Here is a 15,990-nt window from a genome sequence, read left to right as displayed (position 1 = left end):
GGCATGAATGGAAATGCAGAAGCATGTTAAAAAAATCACATGACTCTCTTTTTCAGTTGTTTTTACTGTGTTAAAGATTGAGATCCCCCCATTAGTTTCCTATATTGAAACGGTTTTGTTGGTTGGTTGGTCGGTTGGTTGTTTTTATAACTAGAGTAGAGTTGGCTATTAAAAAATTCCGCTTTTCGTCTCACAGAGGAGATTTCTAAGTTACTGGGATATTCTCATGGAAACCTGAAGTCTGAATCTAACTGCACCACCATATTTCCTCCACATTCCTTGGCTAAGCAATACCTTATAAGTAACTTTATCTAAGGACAGTGCTTGCCAGGATAACAGATGGACTGAGAGAGCTCACCTGATTTTCCTGTCTTCCAGTAGATCGAAGATAATTGGGAATCAAAGGCAGAGCCCATAATATTCATGAATGTATCATTATCCTGTGGAAACAAGATGGCCCCATTCCATTCGGGATGAGTTCCAGTTAGAGTCCCAGTTGGAATTATGAGCCAGGATGAGTTCCAGTTAGAGTCCCAGTTGGAATTATGCCAAAAAGATTGTTTGTCTATCATGTAGAGGCTTCAATCCACTTTTGAACCTGCTTAGTTCAAAACTTTATAAGCCATTGTCAACCCACCTTAGGATGATCAAAAACGTTTTGTGGTCTTTATACATTTTTGATCACGTACCCACCAAAAGAATTTTGAAAAACTATTCCTCTGTGCATTTTTAACTTGACATTAAAACATAAAAGTTGTAATTGAAAAGGAACTACAAAATATAGACACAGATATTTTAGAATAAAATTTATCCAGCACTCTTTTAAACATATTCAATGGACTACAAACACATAGCCATTTGATACCCACTGTCATCTGTTCAACAATGAATATATCAGCTCATCTTTAATAACTGGAAATATTATATCATTGCCCTTTGTTCTTCCTGAACATTCTACTTCCCCCACAGAATTTTAATATATGTTCATAATGGACACCTTTATGATCACTTGGGCACGTATTTCTGAAACAATATATGTATAAATTTAGTTTTTTTAATGTACTCATAAGCCTCTAAGTGTTAAAGAAAAATTTATCCTTGATTGCATCATCATTTATATTTCTTTCAGTGCTTAATAAACAATTGGTCAAAATAATATAAATATATTATAAATGTTGATAATTACTAAAGACAAAAAGTTAAATTCTATTATAAAAGCAATCTTAATGGGGTTGCAGTTTATATTGTAACAATTTTTCAAGTGTGTATTCATGAATAGTACCTATTATTAGAATATGATAGGGTTCAGCATAGATTCTGTTCCTTTTTTTTCATTTCTAAAGATTGTAAGTATTGAAAAATCTATATAAATAAGTAGATAGGCCAAGAAGAAATGTTATTATATTAACTTTTCACAATTTTTTGAACATTTGTTTTATAGCCCAAAAGTCATTTAGTGATGTTTAATCCAAAAATGTAATTAGTTATTAGTAGACAACCCAATTTTGTTTAAATCAGTGATTTGGAAACCACAAAACTTTTGTTCCCCAGGTAGGGTTGACAGAGTTAGCAAATTAAAATACAGGACACCTAGTTAAATTTAAATTTGAGATAAACAACAAATAATCTTTTAGTATAAGTATGTCCTATGCAATACATTATTCACTGAATACATTATTCATTGATTATCTGAAATTCAAATTTAACTGGTGTCCTATATTGTATCTGGCAACCTTATACCCAGATATCAGAGTCATTCATTTTCTCAACACTAAACAATGAATATTTCTAATTGTCCAGGAAGATTTTACACCTAAGGGCAATACATCATTTTAAAAGCCAAGATGGGTGATTAAGATTATAAATATATAAAATCTTATATATTAAGATTTTATTGGGGAATTGCGGAAGGGGAACAGCCAAGTTGTTGTCCTTCAGTCTTAGTTGTGGAGGGCGCAGCTAGCTCAGCTCCAAGTCCAGTTGCCATCCGGCCGCCTGGCGGCAGCTCATGGCTACTCAGCTCAAGTGCAGTGTTCAGTCCTAATTGTGGGTGGGCTAGCCAATCATTCCATGTGGAGTCTAATTGGCAACCTTGTTGTTAGAAGCACGTGCTCTCACCAGCTGAGCCAGCTCAATGACAGCTCAGCTCGGGCATAGCTCACTGGCCCATGTGGGATTCAAACTAGCGACCCTGTTGCTCAGAGCTCGTGCTCTTAAACAGTCAAGCCATTCGGTCGGCCCCAAACCTATATTTTTAAAGAGGGAACCATTGTGAAAAGGTTGGTGAGAAGACAGAAGAGACCTAGCAACAGGAACAGCTCTTGTTTTCACGTAGATCAGTTTTAGGAAAAGCTTCATGTAGAAATATAACATCAGGTTGATAATTCCCTTAAAATTATCTGTTTGAGTTCCCACTTACACATTTTTAAATCTTTGTAAAGACTTTGTGGAACACTTATCCCAGTTTAAAGACCATGGCCTAAGAAATCCTGAACTGACAAGCATTCCCAAGTTCTTCCAAATAATAATGATTATTGGGATCAGACCTGTCTGGGCCTGGAGTGGATCACTATGTCTCCTTTGCAACATTTTACACAGCTTTAATTGTTAATTTTTTTAAAAAAGGAATTGTTTTCCTGTAAAAATTCAAAGTTGCATAGAAGCAAGGACTGTATATATTTTGTTCACTGCATTATTCTAGTGCTAGCAGGTCACCTGCAAATAGTAAGTGCTCAATAAATCTTTGTTAACTCACAAAAATGGAGTCAATCTTTCCACTTGGGCCTACTCTATTCTAAAACTGCACCCAAATTTTTAATAGTGTAACACACTTTACATTTTCCCTCTAACCTTTTGAATATCCCAAATATGTTATATAAAAAACTCCCCTCTTCCTTCCAGCATCCAACTTGCCTAAGTATATTTTCTCTCCAAATACTCTTTTAGAGACAGAAGTATGAAAAGAAATGTTTGAGGAAAGTGACAAGATAGACACAGGGCCGTTAGTATCTCTAGTTCTCCAGTTTTCTTCTGTCAGTGTGTAAGCAAGGTATGTGTTGAGAGAGTCTTTCACTCCATTCCTTCGATAACTTCGAACTTTGATAACTCTTAACAGTGGTATGTTCTCAATATTCTGTTATTAAATAAGCAATTTTAAAGTATTTTTTTTCTTGAGGGTAATTATGATAAAAAATGTTTTCTTTGGAAGGGATTTCACATAATAATAATAACTCTGCAACAACTTCAGTCCAGCCTAATGCTATTGCACTGTAAGTTTTTAACATTTTTAATTAAAGAAATACATAAAAATACTACCCAGAATCTAGAGCAGAAAGTAAAAGTGAAAGCTAATAAAGGGAACATGCTGTTCTGATTCCAAAGTAAGAGTCCTTGTAAATGTTGGGAATTTCCTATTCTGTTGACAACTGTATATCTTGCAAAGAAAATAGTTAGATCATCCTGAACAAATACAAATGAAGTAATTTACAAATAAATATCTATTAATATAGAAAGACCTGTTTTTAGTGTAATGAAGTTTGCCCTAATAAATGGTGGCTTACTTTTAATTTCTTTGTCCTGACAGTACTTTAATGACATATAATTTACATAGTCTAAAGTACACATATCTTAAGTATACAGGTTATGAATTTTGAAAAATCTGTATACTTGAGTGACCATCAACCAGATCAAGATGAAGAACATTCTCCATTACCCCAGAAAATTCCTTCATGCCTTTTTCCAGTCTATACCTATCAAATCCTCCAGCCCCCTGCCTCAACCACTATTCTAATTTTTATCACCATAGATTTGGTTTGTCTGTTTTTGAACTTAGTATAAATGACAGCATACGGTGTGTACTCATAAAGCCTTGTTTCACTCAACATATTTTTAGTTTCATCCACATTGTAGTGTGTAGTAGTAGTTTGTTCTTTGTGCTGCTAAGCAGTATTTCACATGGTAAATATACCATAGTTTTTTTATCCATTCTCCTCTTGATGGATGTTTGGGTTCCTGGTTTGATTCCTTATGAATTGTGAAGATATGAACATTTCAGTTCAAGTTTTTTTGTGAATCTATGGATTTATTTCTGTTACATGTATATGTTTATTTTTATTAGAAATTCCCAAAAACTTTTACAAAATGTCTGCACTATTTTACACTCCCACCAGCAATATATATGAATTCTAGTTCCTGAACATTCTTCTTAAGACTTAATATTGTCAGCTTTTAAAATTTGAGCTCTTATTTTGAGTGTGTAGTGATATCTCATTATACTTTTAATTTTTATTTCCCTAGTAATTAATAATGTTTAATATACTTTCATGTGCTTTTTGATAGTTTATAAATCTTTTGTGAAGTGCCTGTTCAAATCCTCTGTCCATTTTTAAATTGAATTGACCTTTTATTATTGATTTAAGGAAGTTCTTTATATATTCTGGATATGAGTCCTTTGATATGTGCATTGTAACTATTTCCTCTAAGTTGGTGGCTTGCCTTTATTAATGGCTTCTTTTAATGGTTAGAATATTTTAATTTTTATGAAGTTTAACTTAACAATTTTTTCTTTTATGTATAGTGCATTTTATATCCTGTTTAAAAAATCTGTACCGACCCCAAGATCAGAAAAATCATCGTCTATATTTTCTTTTAGAAGCTTTGTAATATTAGCTTTTACACTTAAGACTATGGTTTATCTCAAATTAATTTTTGCCTATGGTTTGAGGTGAGGGGCATGGTTCATTTTTTCCTCTATTGTTCCAACACAGTTTATTGAAAAGACCCCATTCCCTATTGAATTGCTTTAGTGTCTTTGTCAAAAGTCAATTGAACTTACATGTGGAAGTTTTTTTCTGGGCTCTACTCTGTTTTATGAATCTATTTGTCTATCATTATGCCAATATTATACTGTATTGATCACTGTATCTTTATAGTAAGCATTAATATCAGATAGCACAAGTCCTCTAACTTTGTTTTTCTTCAAAATTCTCTTGAATATCCTAAGAACTTTAAATTTTCTTACCACTTTTAGAATTGTTGCATTAATATCTTTTTTAAATTTCCTGGAAATTTTATTTGTATTATGTTCAATCTATAAATCAATTTGAGAAGTATTGACATTTTAACGTTATTGAATCTTCTAAACTATCATGTCATATACAAATAAAAAATTTCATTTCTTCCTTTCTGATTTTTATTTCTTTTATTAGTTTTTTTCTTGCTTTGTTGTACAACTTGGGACCTCTAGTTCAATGGTGAATAGACATGATTAGAATCAACCTCCTTGCCTTACTCTTTTTTTGTTTTTTTTTCTTGCCTTTGTTTCTGGCTTCTTTTATTTAGCACAATGCTTTTGAGGTTCATCCATGGTGTAACATGTATCAGTGCTTCATTTCTTTTTATGGACAAATAATCTTCTGTTGTATGGATATAGCATATTTTGTTTATCCATTCATCTGTTAGTGAACATTTTCATTGTTTCTACCTTTTGGCTATTTTGATTATAGTTTTTGTTTTTGTTTTTTTTTAATTAAAGTTTATTGGGGTGACATTGTTAGTAAAGTTACATAGGTTTCAGGTGTACAATTCTGTAATACATCATCTATATATCACATTGTGTGTTCACCACTCAGAGTCAGTTCTCCTTATTTGATCTCTTTTACCCTCGTCTACCACCCCCCTCCCCACTTACCCTCTGGTAATCACTAAACTATTGTCTATGTCTATGAGTTTTTGTTTCTTCATTGTTTGTCTTGTTCCTTTGTTGTTTTCAGTTTTATATACCACAAATCAGTGAAATCATATGGTTCTCTACTTTTTCTGTCTGACTTCTTTCGCTTAGCATAATAATCTCAAGATACACCCATGTTGTCATAAATGGCATTATTTCATCTTTTCTTATGGCAGAATAGTATTCCATTGTGTATATGTACCATATCTTCTTTATCCAATCATCTTTCGAAGGACACTTTGGTTGTTTCCATGTCTTGGCCACCATAAGTAAAGCTGCAGTGAATATGGGAGCACATATATCTTTACGGATAAATGTTTTCAGATTTTTTGGATAGATAGCCTTGCCTTATTCTTGACCATAGGGAAAAAGTAATGTTAACTATAGATTTCTTATAGATACTCTTCATCAGGTTGAGGAAGTCTCTACTTCTACTTTACTAAGAGTTTGGGTTTTTTTTTAGCATACACAGCAGCTGTATCTATAGAGATGATCATGTAATTAGTCCCCTTTATTCTGTTAATATGGGGAATTACATTAATTTATGAGTATTAAACCAACTTAGAATTTCTAAGATAAACTTCACTTGGTCATGATGTAATATCCTTATTATGTATTACTGGATTTAATTTGCTTGTATTTTGTTTAGGAGCTTTGAGTCGAGGGTGGAAAAGAAGAACAATGGGAGGAAGAATGGAAACAGGGTAACTGAGGTACCAAGAGAACATAGAACAACACTAGAACAAAATATTTACATGTGGCAGAAAAAAACTAATTAAAAGTCAATAAATTTATATTAATCACTGTTACTGTGCAGGTGAATGAAGAGAAATGATAAGATATACTTATTGCATTTGATCCATGAAGTATTAGTAACAGAATTTTAGAGCCATGGCAGATGAGATAGTGGCCCCAGACTCACAACCGCCAAGGGTAATTCTCTGGAGTAGGTCACAGTTGTAAGCAGTTAGCAACTCTCACAGCATTTGGTGTTTTGTTCATGGAGGGAAAAAGCAGGCCAATTCATGATTGAAGGCAAAAAAAAAAAAAAGAAAAAAGAAAACAACAAAACAAAACAAAACACTAGGTGTCTGCACTAGGACCTGGCCAATTCTTGTAGGAGCCAAACAAGCTGAACACATAACACCTTTAAGGGTGAAAATGTTGGAATTGACAGTCCTCTATGCTGGCTAGGAAATAACACTCTTAGACTTGGAGAAGCTTGTTTACAGCAAAAGAACTGAGCGAAAAAGACTGGAAGGGGCTCAAGGAGAGAGAAAATACCCAAAGAGCTGTTTGTATATAGGAGGACTCCAGTGATGACTTGTTTTCCTGTTCCCAAAGCTTTCCAGCCTTCCATTGCTAACTCCATGCCTGTGTAGGTTTGAGTATGTTCCAAAGACCAGAAGCTTTAAAAGCTGAAGTGATTAATTCCAGATGGTGATCTCCCTCATTCTACCATTTTCCCCATTGATAAGGTATAGGAGGAGAAACAGAGAAATACCAGGATACTTAAGGCCAAGCGGATTCTTATTTGTCTAAACAGAGGATGTGGGATCACAGCCCCTCTCTCAGTGCACTGGGGCAAGACAAGAAAGGCATGTAGTGCACAAAATTTAAGGAGGCACTCCCTCTCAGGGTTGTGTACTCTAGTTCTGGGCCTGGGCAAAGGCAACACGTGCATCGAATAGGCCTTTCTGAACTGAAAGCAATGGAAACAAGAGAGTTCTTGATGGATTGATCTTGCACTCTCTGGCTTAAATCGGCATACAATTTCCTCCAGACAAAGAGCTCTAATCTCCCAAAAAATTGGAGGCAGTGCTTGATTTGGCAAGTCAGAGGGCTTCCTGGTGGACAGTGCTTGAGGTGTTTGAAGGCAGCAGAAGCAGAGTTCACAGGGCTGGCCGAGTGGTGCATTGGTTAAGAGCTGGCTTGGGATGCCAGCTCTGAGCAGCAGGGCCCCGGTTCGGATCCCACATGAGGGCCAGTGACACTGCCCTCTATCGACCTGGAGTTGGGCTGCCGTGAGGCACCAGCAATGACTTAGGCTGCAGCCCCTGCTGCAGTGGGCTGCCATGAGCTACCGTGAGTGGCTGGCAGCCAGTGTGAGCTGCCAAGAGCCGCCATGAGTGGCTGTCCAGAGGTGGGCAACCAATCTGCCTCACCCGGGAAGAGCGCAATGATAATACCAACATGGGCCAGTGAAGTGGTGTCCTCCACAACTAGACTGAAAAACAAAAGGACAGCAACTTGTCTGCTCCCCTTCCCCCGATTCCCCAATAAAATCTTAAAAAAAAAAAAGAAGCAGAGTTCACAGCAGGCCTGCAATAACAGCAGGGCAACTCTGGAGCCAGGTGATTGGGCTTTGAACCCCACTTTCCTCTTCCTAGCTATGTGAGTGCAGCAGATACTGTTAGTGCTCTGCCCAGATCTCCTTTACCTCCCTGTGCACTCAAGTCCAAGATGGTTCTGAGCTGTTAACAGTTTACACCTGTGACCTAATCTAGAGCATTACCCTTGGTATGTGAGTCTGAGCCCACTCCCACAGACTACCATTGCAATCCCCTGCCCTTCCTCCTTTGAGTCAGGCTAAGGCTAGGCTCCTTCCTTGCTCAGCTCATCCCCCCTGCTGTACCCTGCTGGCCTCACTTGCTACAGGCTTTCCTGAAGAGTAGTACATTCTCAATACATCATGTGTTCCTGTATCCCTGTGCTAGCCTCTGCTTCTAGAGAGCCTAACGCACTAATGCCTTGAGCAAGTTACCCATTATGCATCAATCTGTACCTCAGCTGTAAAATGGTAATAATAATAATAGTGAAATAACCTTTAAGTGTTGTGAGGATTAAATAAGTTGAGAGGTACTTAAAAAAGTGACGCATAGAGTCAGTAAGATTAGTTCTTATTATGAGAGATTGGTGCCATCTTATATAAAGATATGGCAGTTCTTTATAATAATTTTCAGAATAGTTAATTAATATAATTGTTTTGAGAACGATGTTTCTCAGGCCAAGTGAGTTCTTGCTTATACCATTAGTAATAAGGAACACATTAAGACCTCTTCCAGGGCCGGCTGAGTGGCTTGTTGGTTAAGAGTTGACTTGGGAGCTCAAGCTCTGAGCAGCAGGGCTGCCGGTTTGGATCCCACATGGGCTAGTGATGCTGTGCCCTCTACAGCTAAGATTGTGAACAATAGCTTCACCTGGAGCTGGGCTGCCGTGAGTGGCTGGTGATGGTGTAGGCTGCAGGGGGCTTCAGTGGGGCTGCCATGAGCTACTGTGAGTGGCTGGCAGCCAACGTGAGCCACCGAGAACGGCCGTCCAATGGCTGGCGAGCGACCTGCCTCAGCTGGGGGGAGCACAATGATCTCAATACCAACATGGGCCAATGAAGCGACGTCCTCCACAACTAGACTGAAGAACAAAAGGACAGCAACTTGTCTGTTCCCCTTCCCTGATTCCCAAACACTGTTCCCTCCCCCAATTCCCCAATAAAAATCTTAAAAAAAAACACCTCTTTCAGTCTTCTTAGCCCAGCAACCCATCACTACAACTGAGAAAAACAAACTCAATGTGTAATTCATACTAATAAGAGGAAATACACAATATTTTTCTGCCCTCCCTCCCCAATGTCTCTGTCAGTAGAGAAATAATTGACTAAATTATATGTTTAGACCATGGAATATTATACAGCTATAAAAAGTAATATTAAGTTGCCTGACAGAAGTAAATTCAAATTCTCTCTGGAAGAATGCATACTCATACTGAGTTTCCAAAACCTACTGATAGAGCCCCAAGGAATATGATCTTCCACATAAAACTCACAAGACATATTAGAATCATCAAAGAAGTACTTCTCATATGTTTAAAGAAATGAAAGAGGTAATTGAAAACATAGGTAAAGAGCAAGAGATTATTTAGAATAGCAGACAGATTTGTAAAAATAGATTTTTCAGAAACTGAAAAATAATCATTGAAATTAAAACCTTACTGAAATAATTAAACTGTTAATGAAGAAACAATGAGTGAACTTGATAAGCAACCCGTAGAAACTTCTAGATTGCAGCATAGAGAAATGAAGAAATTAAAAAGTGAAACTGTTGTTAGACATGGAAAATAGGTCTTATATTTGCCTACTTCAAGACCCAGAAGAAATAATAGAAGGGAAAATCCAATATAAAGAAGCTGAGACTTTCCCAGAAATGTCGAAACACAACTAGCCTCAGATTTAGTAATTTTATGGTGGCAACTGCTTCATTACCGCCACAAGCAAACAGGAATCACTAGTAAATATTCATGAACAGATTATCTCTTAGATGCATTTGAAAAGTTATTTACAACTACCAATAGAAACTTTGATTTCTCTAAAAACATATCATGAAAATGTGAGTAATTGTCAGATTTGGAGTTGATTCAAATGAGTTTTCAGAGAATATTTTGACATTATTTTACTCAATTGTATTCTCATATCAGGTACTATGAAAAAACCTTATAATAAATAAAAGACTATTCCTCTGGATGTCTGGTGAATATATTGGAAAAAAAAAGATTTTTAAGTGTTTAGAAGGTAATATTAATTTACCTTCTAAATTAATAAGTATCAGAAAATAGAGAATAAATCAAATTCTTATTTCATTTCATATAATTTCTTTCTATTTTACTCTGCAGATCAAATTAGGAAAATACAATTTAATCTAATCTGTGGCCAAAGACATTGTTAAAGAAAAAGTAATAATTTCGACTCATGCACTGTACTTCTTCAAAACGGTCTATAGAATTTTATGCAGTATTTGAATAGAACTACCTGACATTATGTTATCCTATTTTTATACATGAAAAATTCAAGTCTCAAACAACAGAAATTTGGAAAGGGAAAAGTAAATCAATTTGCTTTGTGGAGAGACTGAGAAATATTTTCTCTCAAATGTAAAGCATTAGTTTCTACAATTTAAAAAAATACACCATACTGACTCAGAAACTGAGACTACTTGAGGTGTCAGTGTCAGGTTTTGTCAGGAAGAGAGTTTTGAAAATAGCCCTCTTCTGATATGGTTAGGAGTGCTTCAACTTTGGGCACTTATTCCTGTTGTTCTGATGTGTGAGAAAAGTTTGTATGTGACTGAGTAGGTATTTACTACAATGACATAGCAAAAATCATAACATTCCAAGTAGTAAACCAAAAAAGTGGTAAGATGTATTAGTTATGAAAATTTCAACCACTCAGATAGCAATCTCATGATATTAAATGCACCCACAATGAGAATTCATAGGAATATTCTCAAAAATAATTTCTTGCCTCGCTGAAGAATTTTGTCTCTCATAAGACAGAGGTGGTAAGATTTGACCTTCACTGTAACCAATGCGGAAGAACTGGTTGATGAAGTAAAAAATAACAAGGTCCTTGAGAGAAAGTGGTCTAAGATTTCATTCTTCGGCAAAGAGACCTTGGGATGGAGATTGTGTGCAGATGGGTCATGGGGCAATGCTTTCACAGAGGCAATGCTCATGATAGAAGGAAAGAAGCAAGAATGAGCAGAGATGTAAATTGAATCATAATGCAGTTGCAACAGCAGTCTAGGCAGTTCACACATAAAACTCTGAAACTTGTATGGCACTTCAAAAATGTCTGTCATTGATGTTGACCATCTTTGCATATGTCTATTGGCCATCTATCATCTTTGGAGAAATGTGTAGTCAGGTCCTCTGTCCCTTTTTAAATTGGATTGTTTGCTTTTCTGGTGTTGAGTTATATGAGTTCTTTATAAATTTTGTATATTTATCAGATGCATCATTGAAGAATATTTTCTCCCATTCTGTAGGTTGTTGTTTCATTTTGATGGTTTACTTTGCCGTGCAAAAAATTTTTAATCTGATGTAGTCCCATTTGTTTATTTTTCCTTTTGTTTCCCTTGTCCGAGGAGGTATATCAGAAAAAAAATATTACTAAGAGCATCGTCAGAGAATTTACTGTCTCTGTTTTATTCTGGGAGTTTTATGGCTTTTGGGTCTTACATTTAAGTCTTCAATCCATTTTGAGGTTGCTCAATGTCACTAATCATCAGAGAAACGCGAGTTAAAACCACAGTGAGATATCACCTCACACCTGTCAAAACAGCTTTCATCAATAAATCAACAAACAAGAAGTGTTGAGCAGGATGTGGAGATCACTCCATAAGTAATATAAATGTCTAAGCACTATGCTGTACACCTGAAACTAATATAAAATAATATTGAATGTCAACTGTAATTGAAAGGAAAAAGAAATGTGTGTAGTTGAAGGGGCCAGCCCTTGCACTCCCACATCAACCTGTCATTCGATACAGGATGTCATTCGATACAGGGAAACTATGGGGGAGGCAGCTCCTTTCACCTCAGCACAATTCTTTGGGAGAATCTCAGCCCTCAGCTGAGTGCCATCCACAGACAACACTCCTAACAGCGAGGTTAATGAGTGATTCAAAGCTAAGGGTGAAGCTGGGCAGCACAACACATTCATTACAGTGGTCAAGGAAGAGAATGCTTCTTGTCGTCACACATCTAACCTCCACTTTAGGAATGTACATTTCTGAAAGTTAAAGTATCAGGAAAAAACTAAAACTACATGACATAGCTAGAAGAACCATTCATTCATTCATTCATTCATTCATTCATTCATTCAACAAACACTTAAAATGGACTTACTCTGTTGATCTTCGTAAGATCCTGCAGAAACAATGAAGAATAATAGGCCCAACTAGTGGTGTACTGAAGCCAGCAGCTACCTGCTTGTGAGAGCCCATTACCAGTATTTTTTCCCAACTCCCAGTGATGTCCAGTCGGTAACTTGAAATGGTCCATGGTGAGAGTATTGACACCATGGAAATTGGATAATACTACGAAAAACCCCAGAGAGTCAATTGTTAAACATATACCAGCAAAATACTGCACCCCACTTTTAAGCTGAAGTGACAATCCAGTAGAACTGGGAAGGTTTAAAATTGTCTACCCTGCTTCTGGTCCTTTGAAGTAGCTGCACATACCCATGTATGTATTAAAGGTGAGTTCTAGACACTCCTATACATACTGTTTGTGACAAGACCCTCAGATTCATACTGTACAATGGAAATGTAAAGTGAGACATACATGTAATTTGAAATTTTCTAGTAACCATATTTTTTAAAGTAAAATGCAGTGAAATTGTCATATTATTTTATTCAATTCAGTATGTCCAGAATATTAACACTTCAAAATGTAATCAATATAAAAATATTTTACTGTTTTTGTAATATCCATGTGTATTTTACGCTTACAGCACATCTTAATTCAGATGCTAATTTACATCAAAATACTTGAACTGTACTAGATGTCAAAAAATTCAAAATTGAAAAAGTAGACTGATGTACCCAAGTTGTTTCAAACGTATTTAAATTTTTTACATAGCTAAGCTGAATATGAAAATTTACTTTGTTTTAGTATCTGCACCCACATTGACAAAATTTGTTCATCTTTTCTGAGAAGAATTGATTTGACTTGGAAGCAAAAGCATATTAAGTAGCCATCACACTTTGCAGTTCGTTCTCAGGGTGCAGGGCCAACACCAAGCAAGAAATCACGTTCTGTCCAGTTACAGACCCTATACGATTTGGATATGTCCTTCATATTTGACTGGGATTACAGTGGTCTCAGCAGTGTGCTACAGTTTTTAGGATTACAGTGGGCCCCCTTACTTGCAATTTTGCTTTCCATGGTTTCTATTACCCATGGTCAATTGTGGTCCAAAAATATTAAATGGAAAATTCCAGAAATAAATAACTCATAAGTTTTAAATTGCACATCATTTTAAGTAGCATGATCAAGTTTTGCGCCCTCTGGCTCCATCTTGCTCGTGACATAAATCATTCCTTTGTCTAACATATCCACTCTATATATTCTGCCTCTTAGTAAAAAAAACCTCAACTACCAAGGATCCCCAACCATCGACATTGTTCCTGACATCCAACCATCAACATTGTCATGGCTTAATAATCCAGGATCACCCAAAGCAGATGATCCTCCTTCTAACATATTTCAAAAGCTCAACAGTAGCTTAACACTATATCACAATATCTACGTCATTCACTTCACTTCATCTCATCATGCAGGCATTGCATCATTCTCATATCATCACTAGAAGAAGAATGAGTAAAGTACAATCAGATATTTTGAGAGAGAAATACTACATTCACATAACTTTTATTACAGTATGTTATTATAATTGATCTATTTTATTAGTAGTAATTATTGTTAACTGTGCCTAATTTATAAATGAAACTTTATCCTAGATATGTATGTATAGGAAAAAACCCAGTATATACAGGGTTTGATACTCTCCACAGTTTTAGGCATCCACTGGGGGTCTTGGTACCTATGCCCTTTGGAAAGGGGGGATACTGTATATAGGAAAACTGGAAAATTGGTATTTCTTGGATTGGATAATGTGGGAAAAACAACATTGCTACACATGCTAAAAGATGACCAACTTGAACAACACATCTCAACATTAAATCCCACTTCAGAAAAACTAACCATTGCTAACATGACTTTTACAACTTTTGATCTGGGTGGACATGTACAAGCTCGAAGAGTGTGGAAAAACTGCCTTCCGGCTATGGATGGCATGTATTTCGGTGGATTATGCAGATCATGAAAAGCTGTTAGAATCAAAAGAAGAACTTGATTCACTAATGACAGATGAAACCATTTCTAAGGTGCCGCTACTGATTCTTGGGAATAAGGTCAACAGACCTGAAGCCATCAGTGAAGAGAGGTTATGAGAGATGTTTGGTTTATATGGTCAGACAACAGGAAAGGGCAGTGTATCTCTGAAAAAACTGAATGACAACCCTGGAGCTTTCATGAGCAGTGTGCTCAAAAGACAATGCCACCAAGAAGGCTTCTGCTGCATGACACAGCACACTGATGAACAACAACCTGCATGAGTTCCAGGTCTCACCATTCAGGCCTACTCAGAGATTTGGTCATTCAACATGTATAACTTGAATTCAATAGGCCTTCGATGGTTATAAAACAGATTTTTTTAGGTTATAATATTGTATCAACTTAATCTGAGTGAGAACTGAAAACTGATTCAAGTAAGATTGAATATAACAATGTTAGCTTTCTAATTCGCTAAAAATAATTAGTTTTTATAGTTTATAATTTGATATTACCCCCAGTGCCATTTATAAAGGGCAACTTTCCAGCAGTACTTTTGAAACTACAAATGTAAGCCATATTTAAAAGTTTATCATGTTAAATTTTTTTGTGCACTTTTTTGGAACTAGTTTTTAAATTTCAGGTTATATGTCCACCTATCATAAGTGTACAGTTAGCACTTAGCTTATTGATGATTACATGATGTCTTACAGTTTTCAATAATATTTGTTTTATGCAAACATCACACAGTAAAACAAACTCTAATGGTTGGCATCCTAAAAAATAAAGCATGTCAATTTTAAAACGATGTCACAATTTAATAAATTCATTAACTTATGACAATTCAGTATTATCTTCAGATTCAAAGGAGTATTGCATAAATTGAAAAGCAACTCTATGTTGGTCAGAGGGTACAAACTTCCAGTTACAAGATGAATAAGTTCTGAGGATCTAATGTACAGTATGGTGACTATAGGTAATAGTACTGTATTGTATACTTGAAAGTTGCTAAAAGAGTAGGTCTTAAACATTCTCAACATCTCCTCCCCCACCACACACAAGAAGGTAATTATGGGAAGTGATGATGTGTTAACTAACTTTCATCACATCACAATCATCACAATCATCACATTGCACCATCATCACATTGTACACTTAAAACTTACACAATGTTATACGTCAATTATATTTCAGTAAAGCTGGGGGTAAGTAAAGCAACTCTAAATCTGTCATTAGCAAAAAAGTATTCTTCAATTTTTTTCTAGTTTGTTTTAGCCAACTTACAGAACACCATTGATTATAATTAAAATATTCTGCATATTATTTCATGTTTTAAAAGTGTGTACAATTATTATTGACTTGTATTATGAAAAATTTCAATATCAACATTAATTCTTCTTACAGAGCTAGGTTACAAATAAGCTTTTCTGTTCCTTGGATCATCAGGTTTTGCTTGTTCACATGCAGTGTAATATAACTAAGAAAATATAAATGATGCTACCAGGTTTTGTCTTTGATTATTGAAAATTTCACAAACCTTTTGTTTCAAGAAAATCTTCAACTGGAGTTAATAAAAAAGTAAATCTTTATAA

At 35.7% G+C, this 15,990-nt stretch overlaps 1 pseudogene; it reads left to right on the top strand.

Annotated features, from left to right (window-relative positions):
• Positions 1 to 13,191: 13,191 nt before the first annotated feature.
• On the top strand, positions 13,192 to 14,682 carry LOC109375118 (GTP-binding protein SAR1b-like; annotated as a pseudogene).
• Positions 14,683 to 15,990: the final 1,308 nt, after the last annotated feature.

This window comes from Hipposideros armiger, unplaced genomic scaffold (genome assembly GCF_001890085.2).
Source record: "Hipposideros armiger isolate ML-2016 unplaced genomic scaffold, ASM189008v1 scaffold_901, whole genome shotgun sequence".
NCBI classification, from domain to species: Eukaryota; Metazoa; Chordata; class Mammalia; order Chiroptera; family Hipposideridae; genus Hipposideros; species Hipposideros armiger.
The sequence above is the reverse complement of the archived record's forward strand: the minus strand, read 5'-3'. Positions and strand labels throughout refer to the sequence as shown.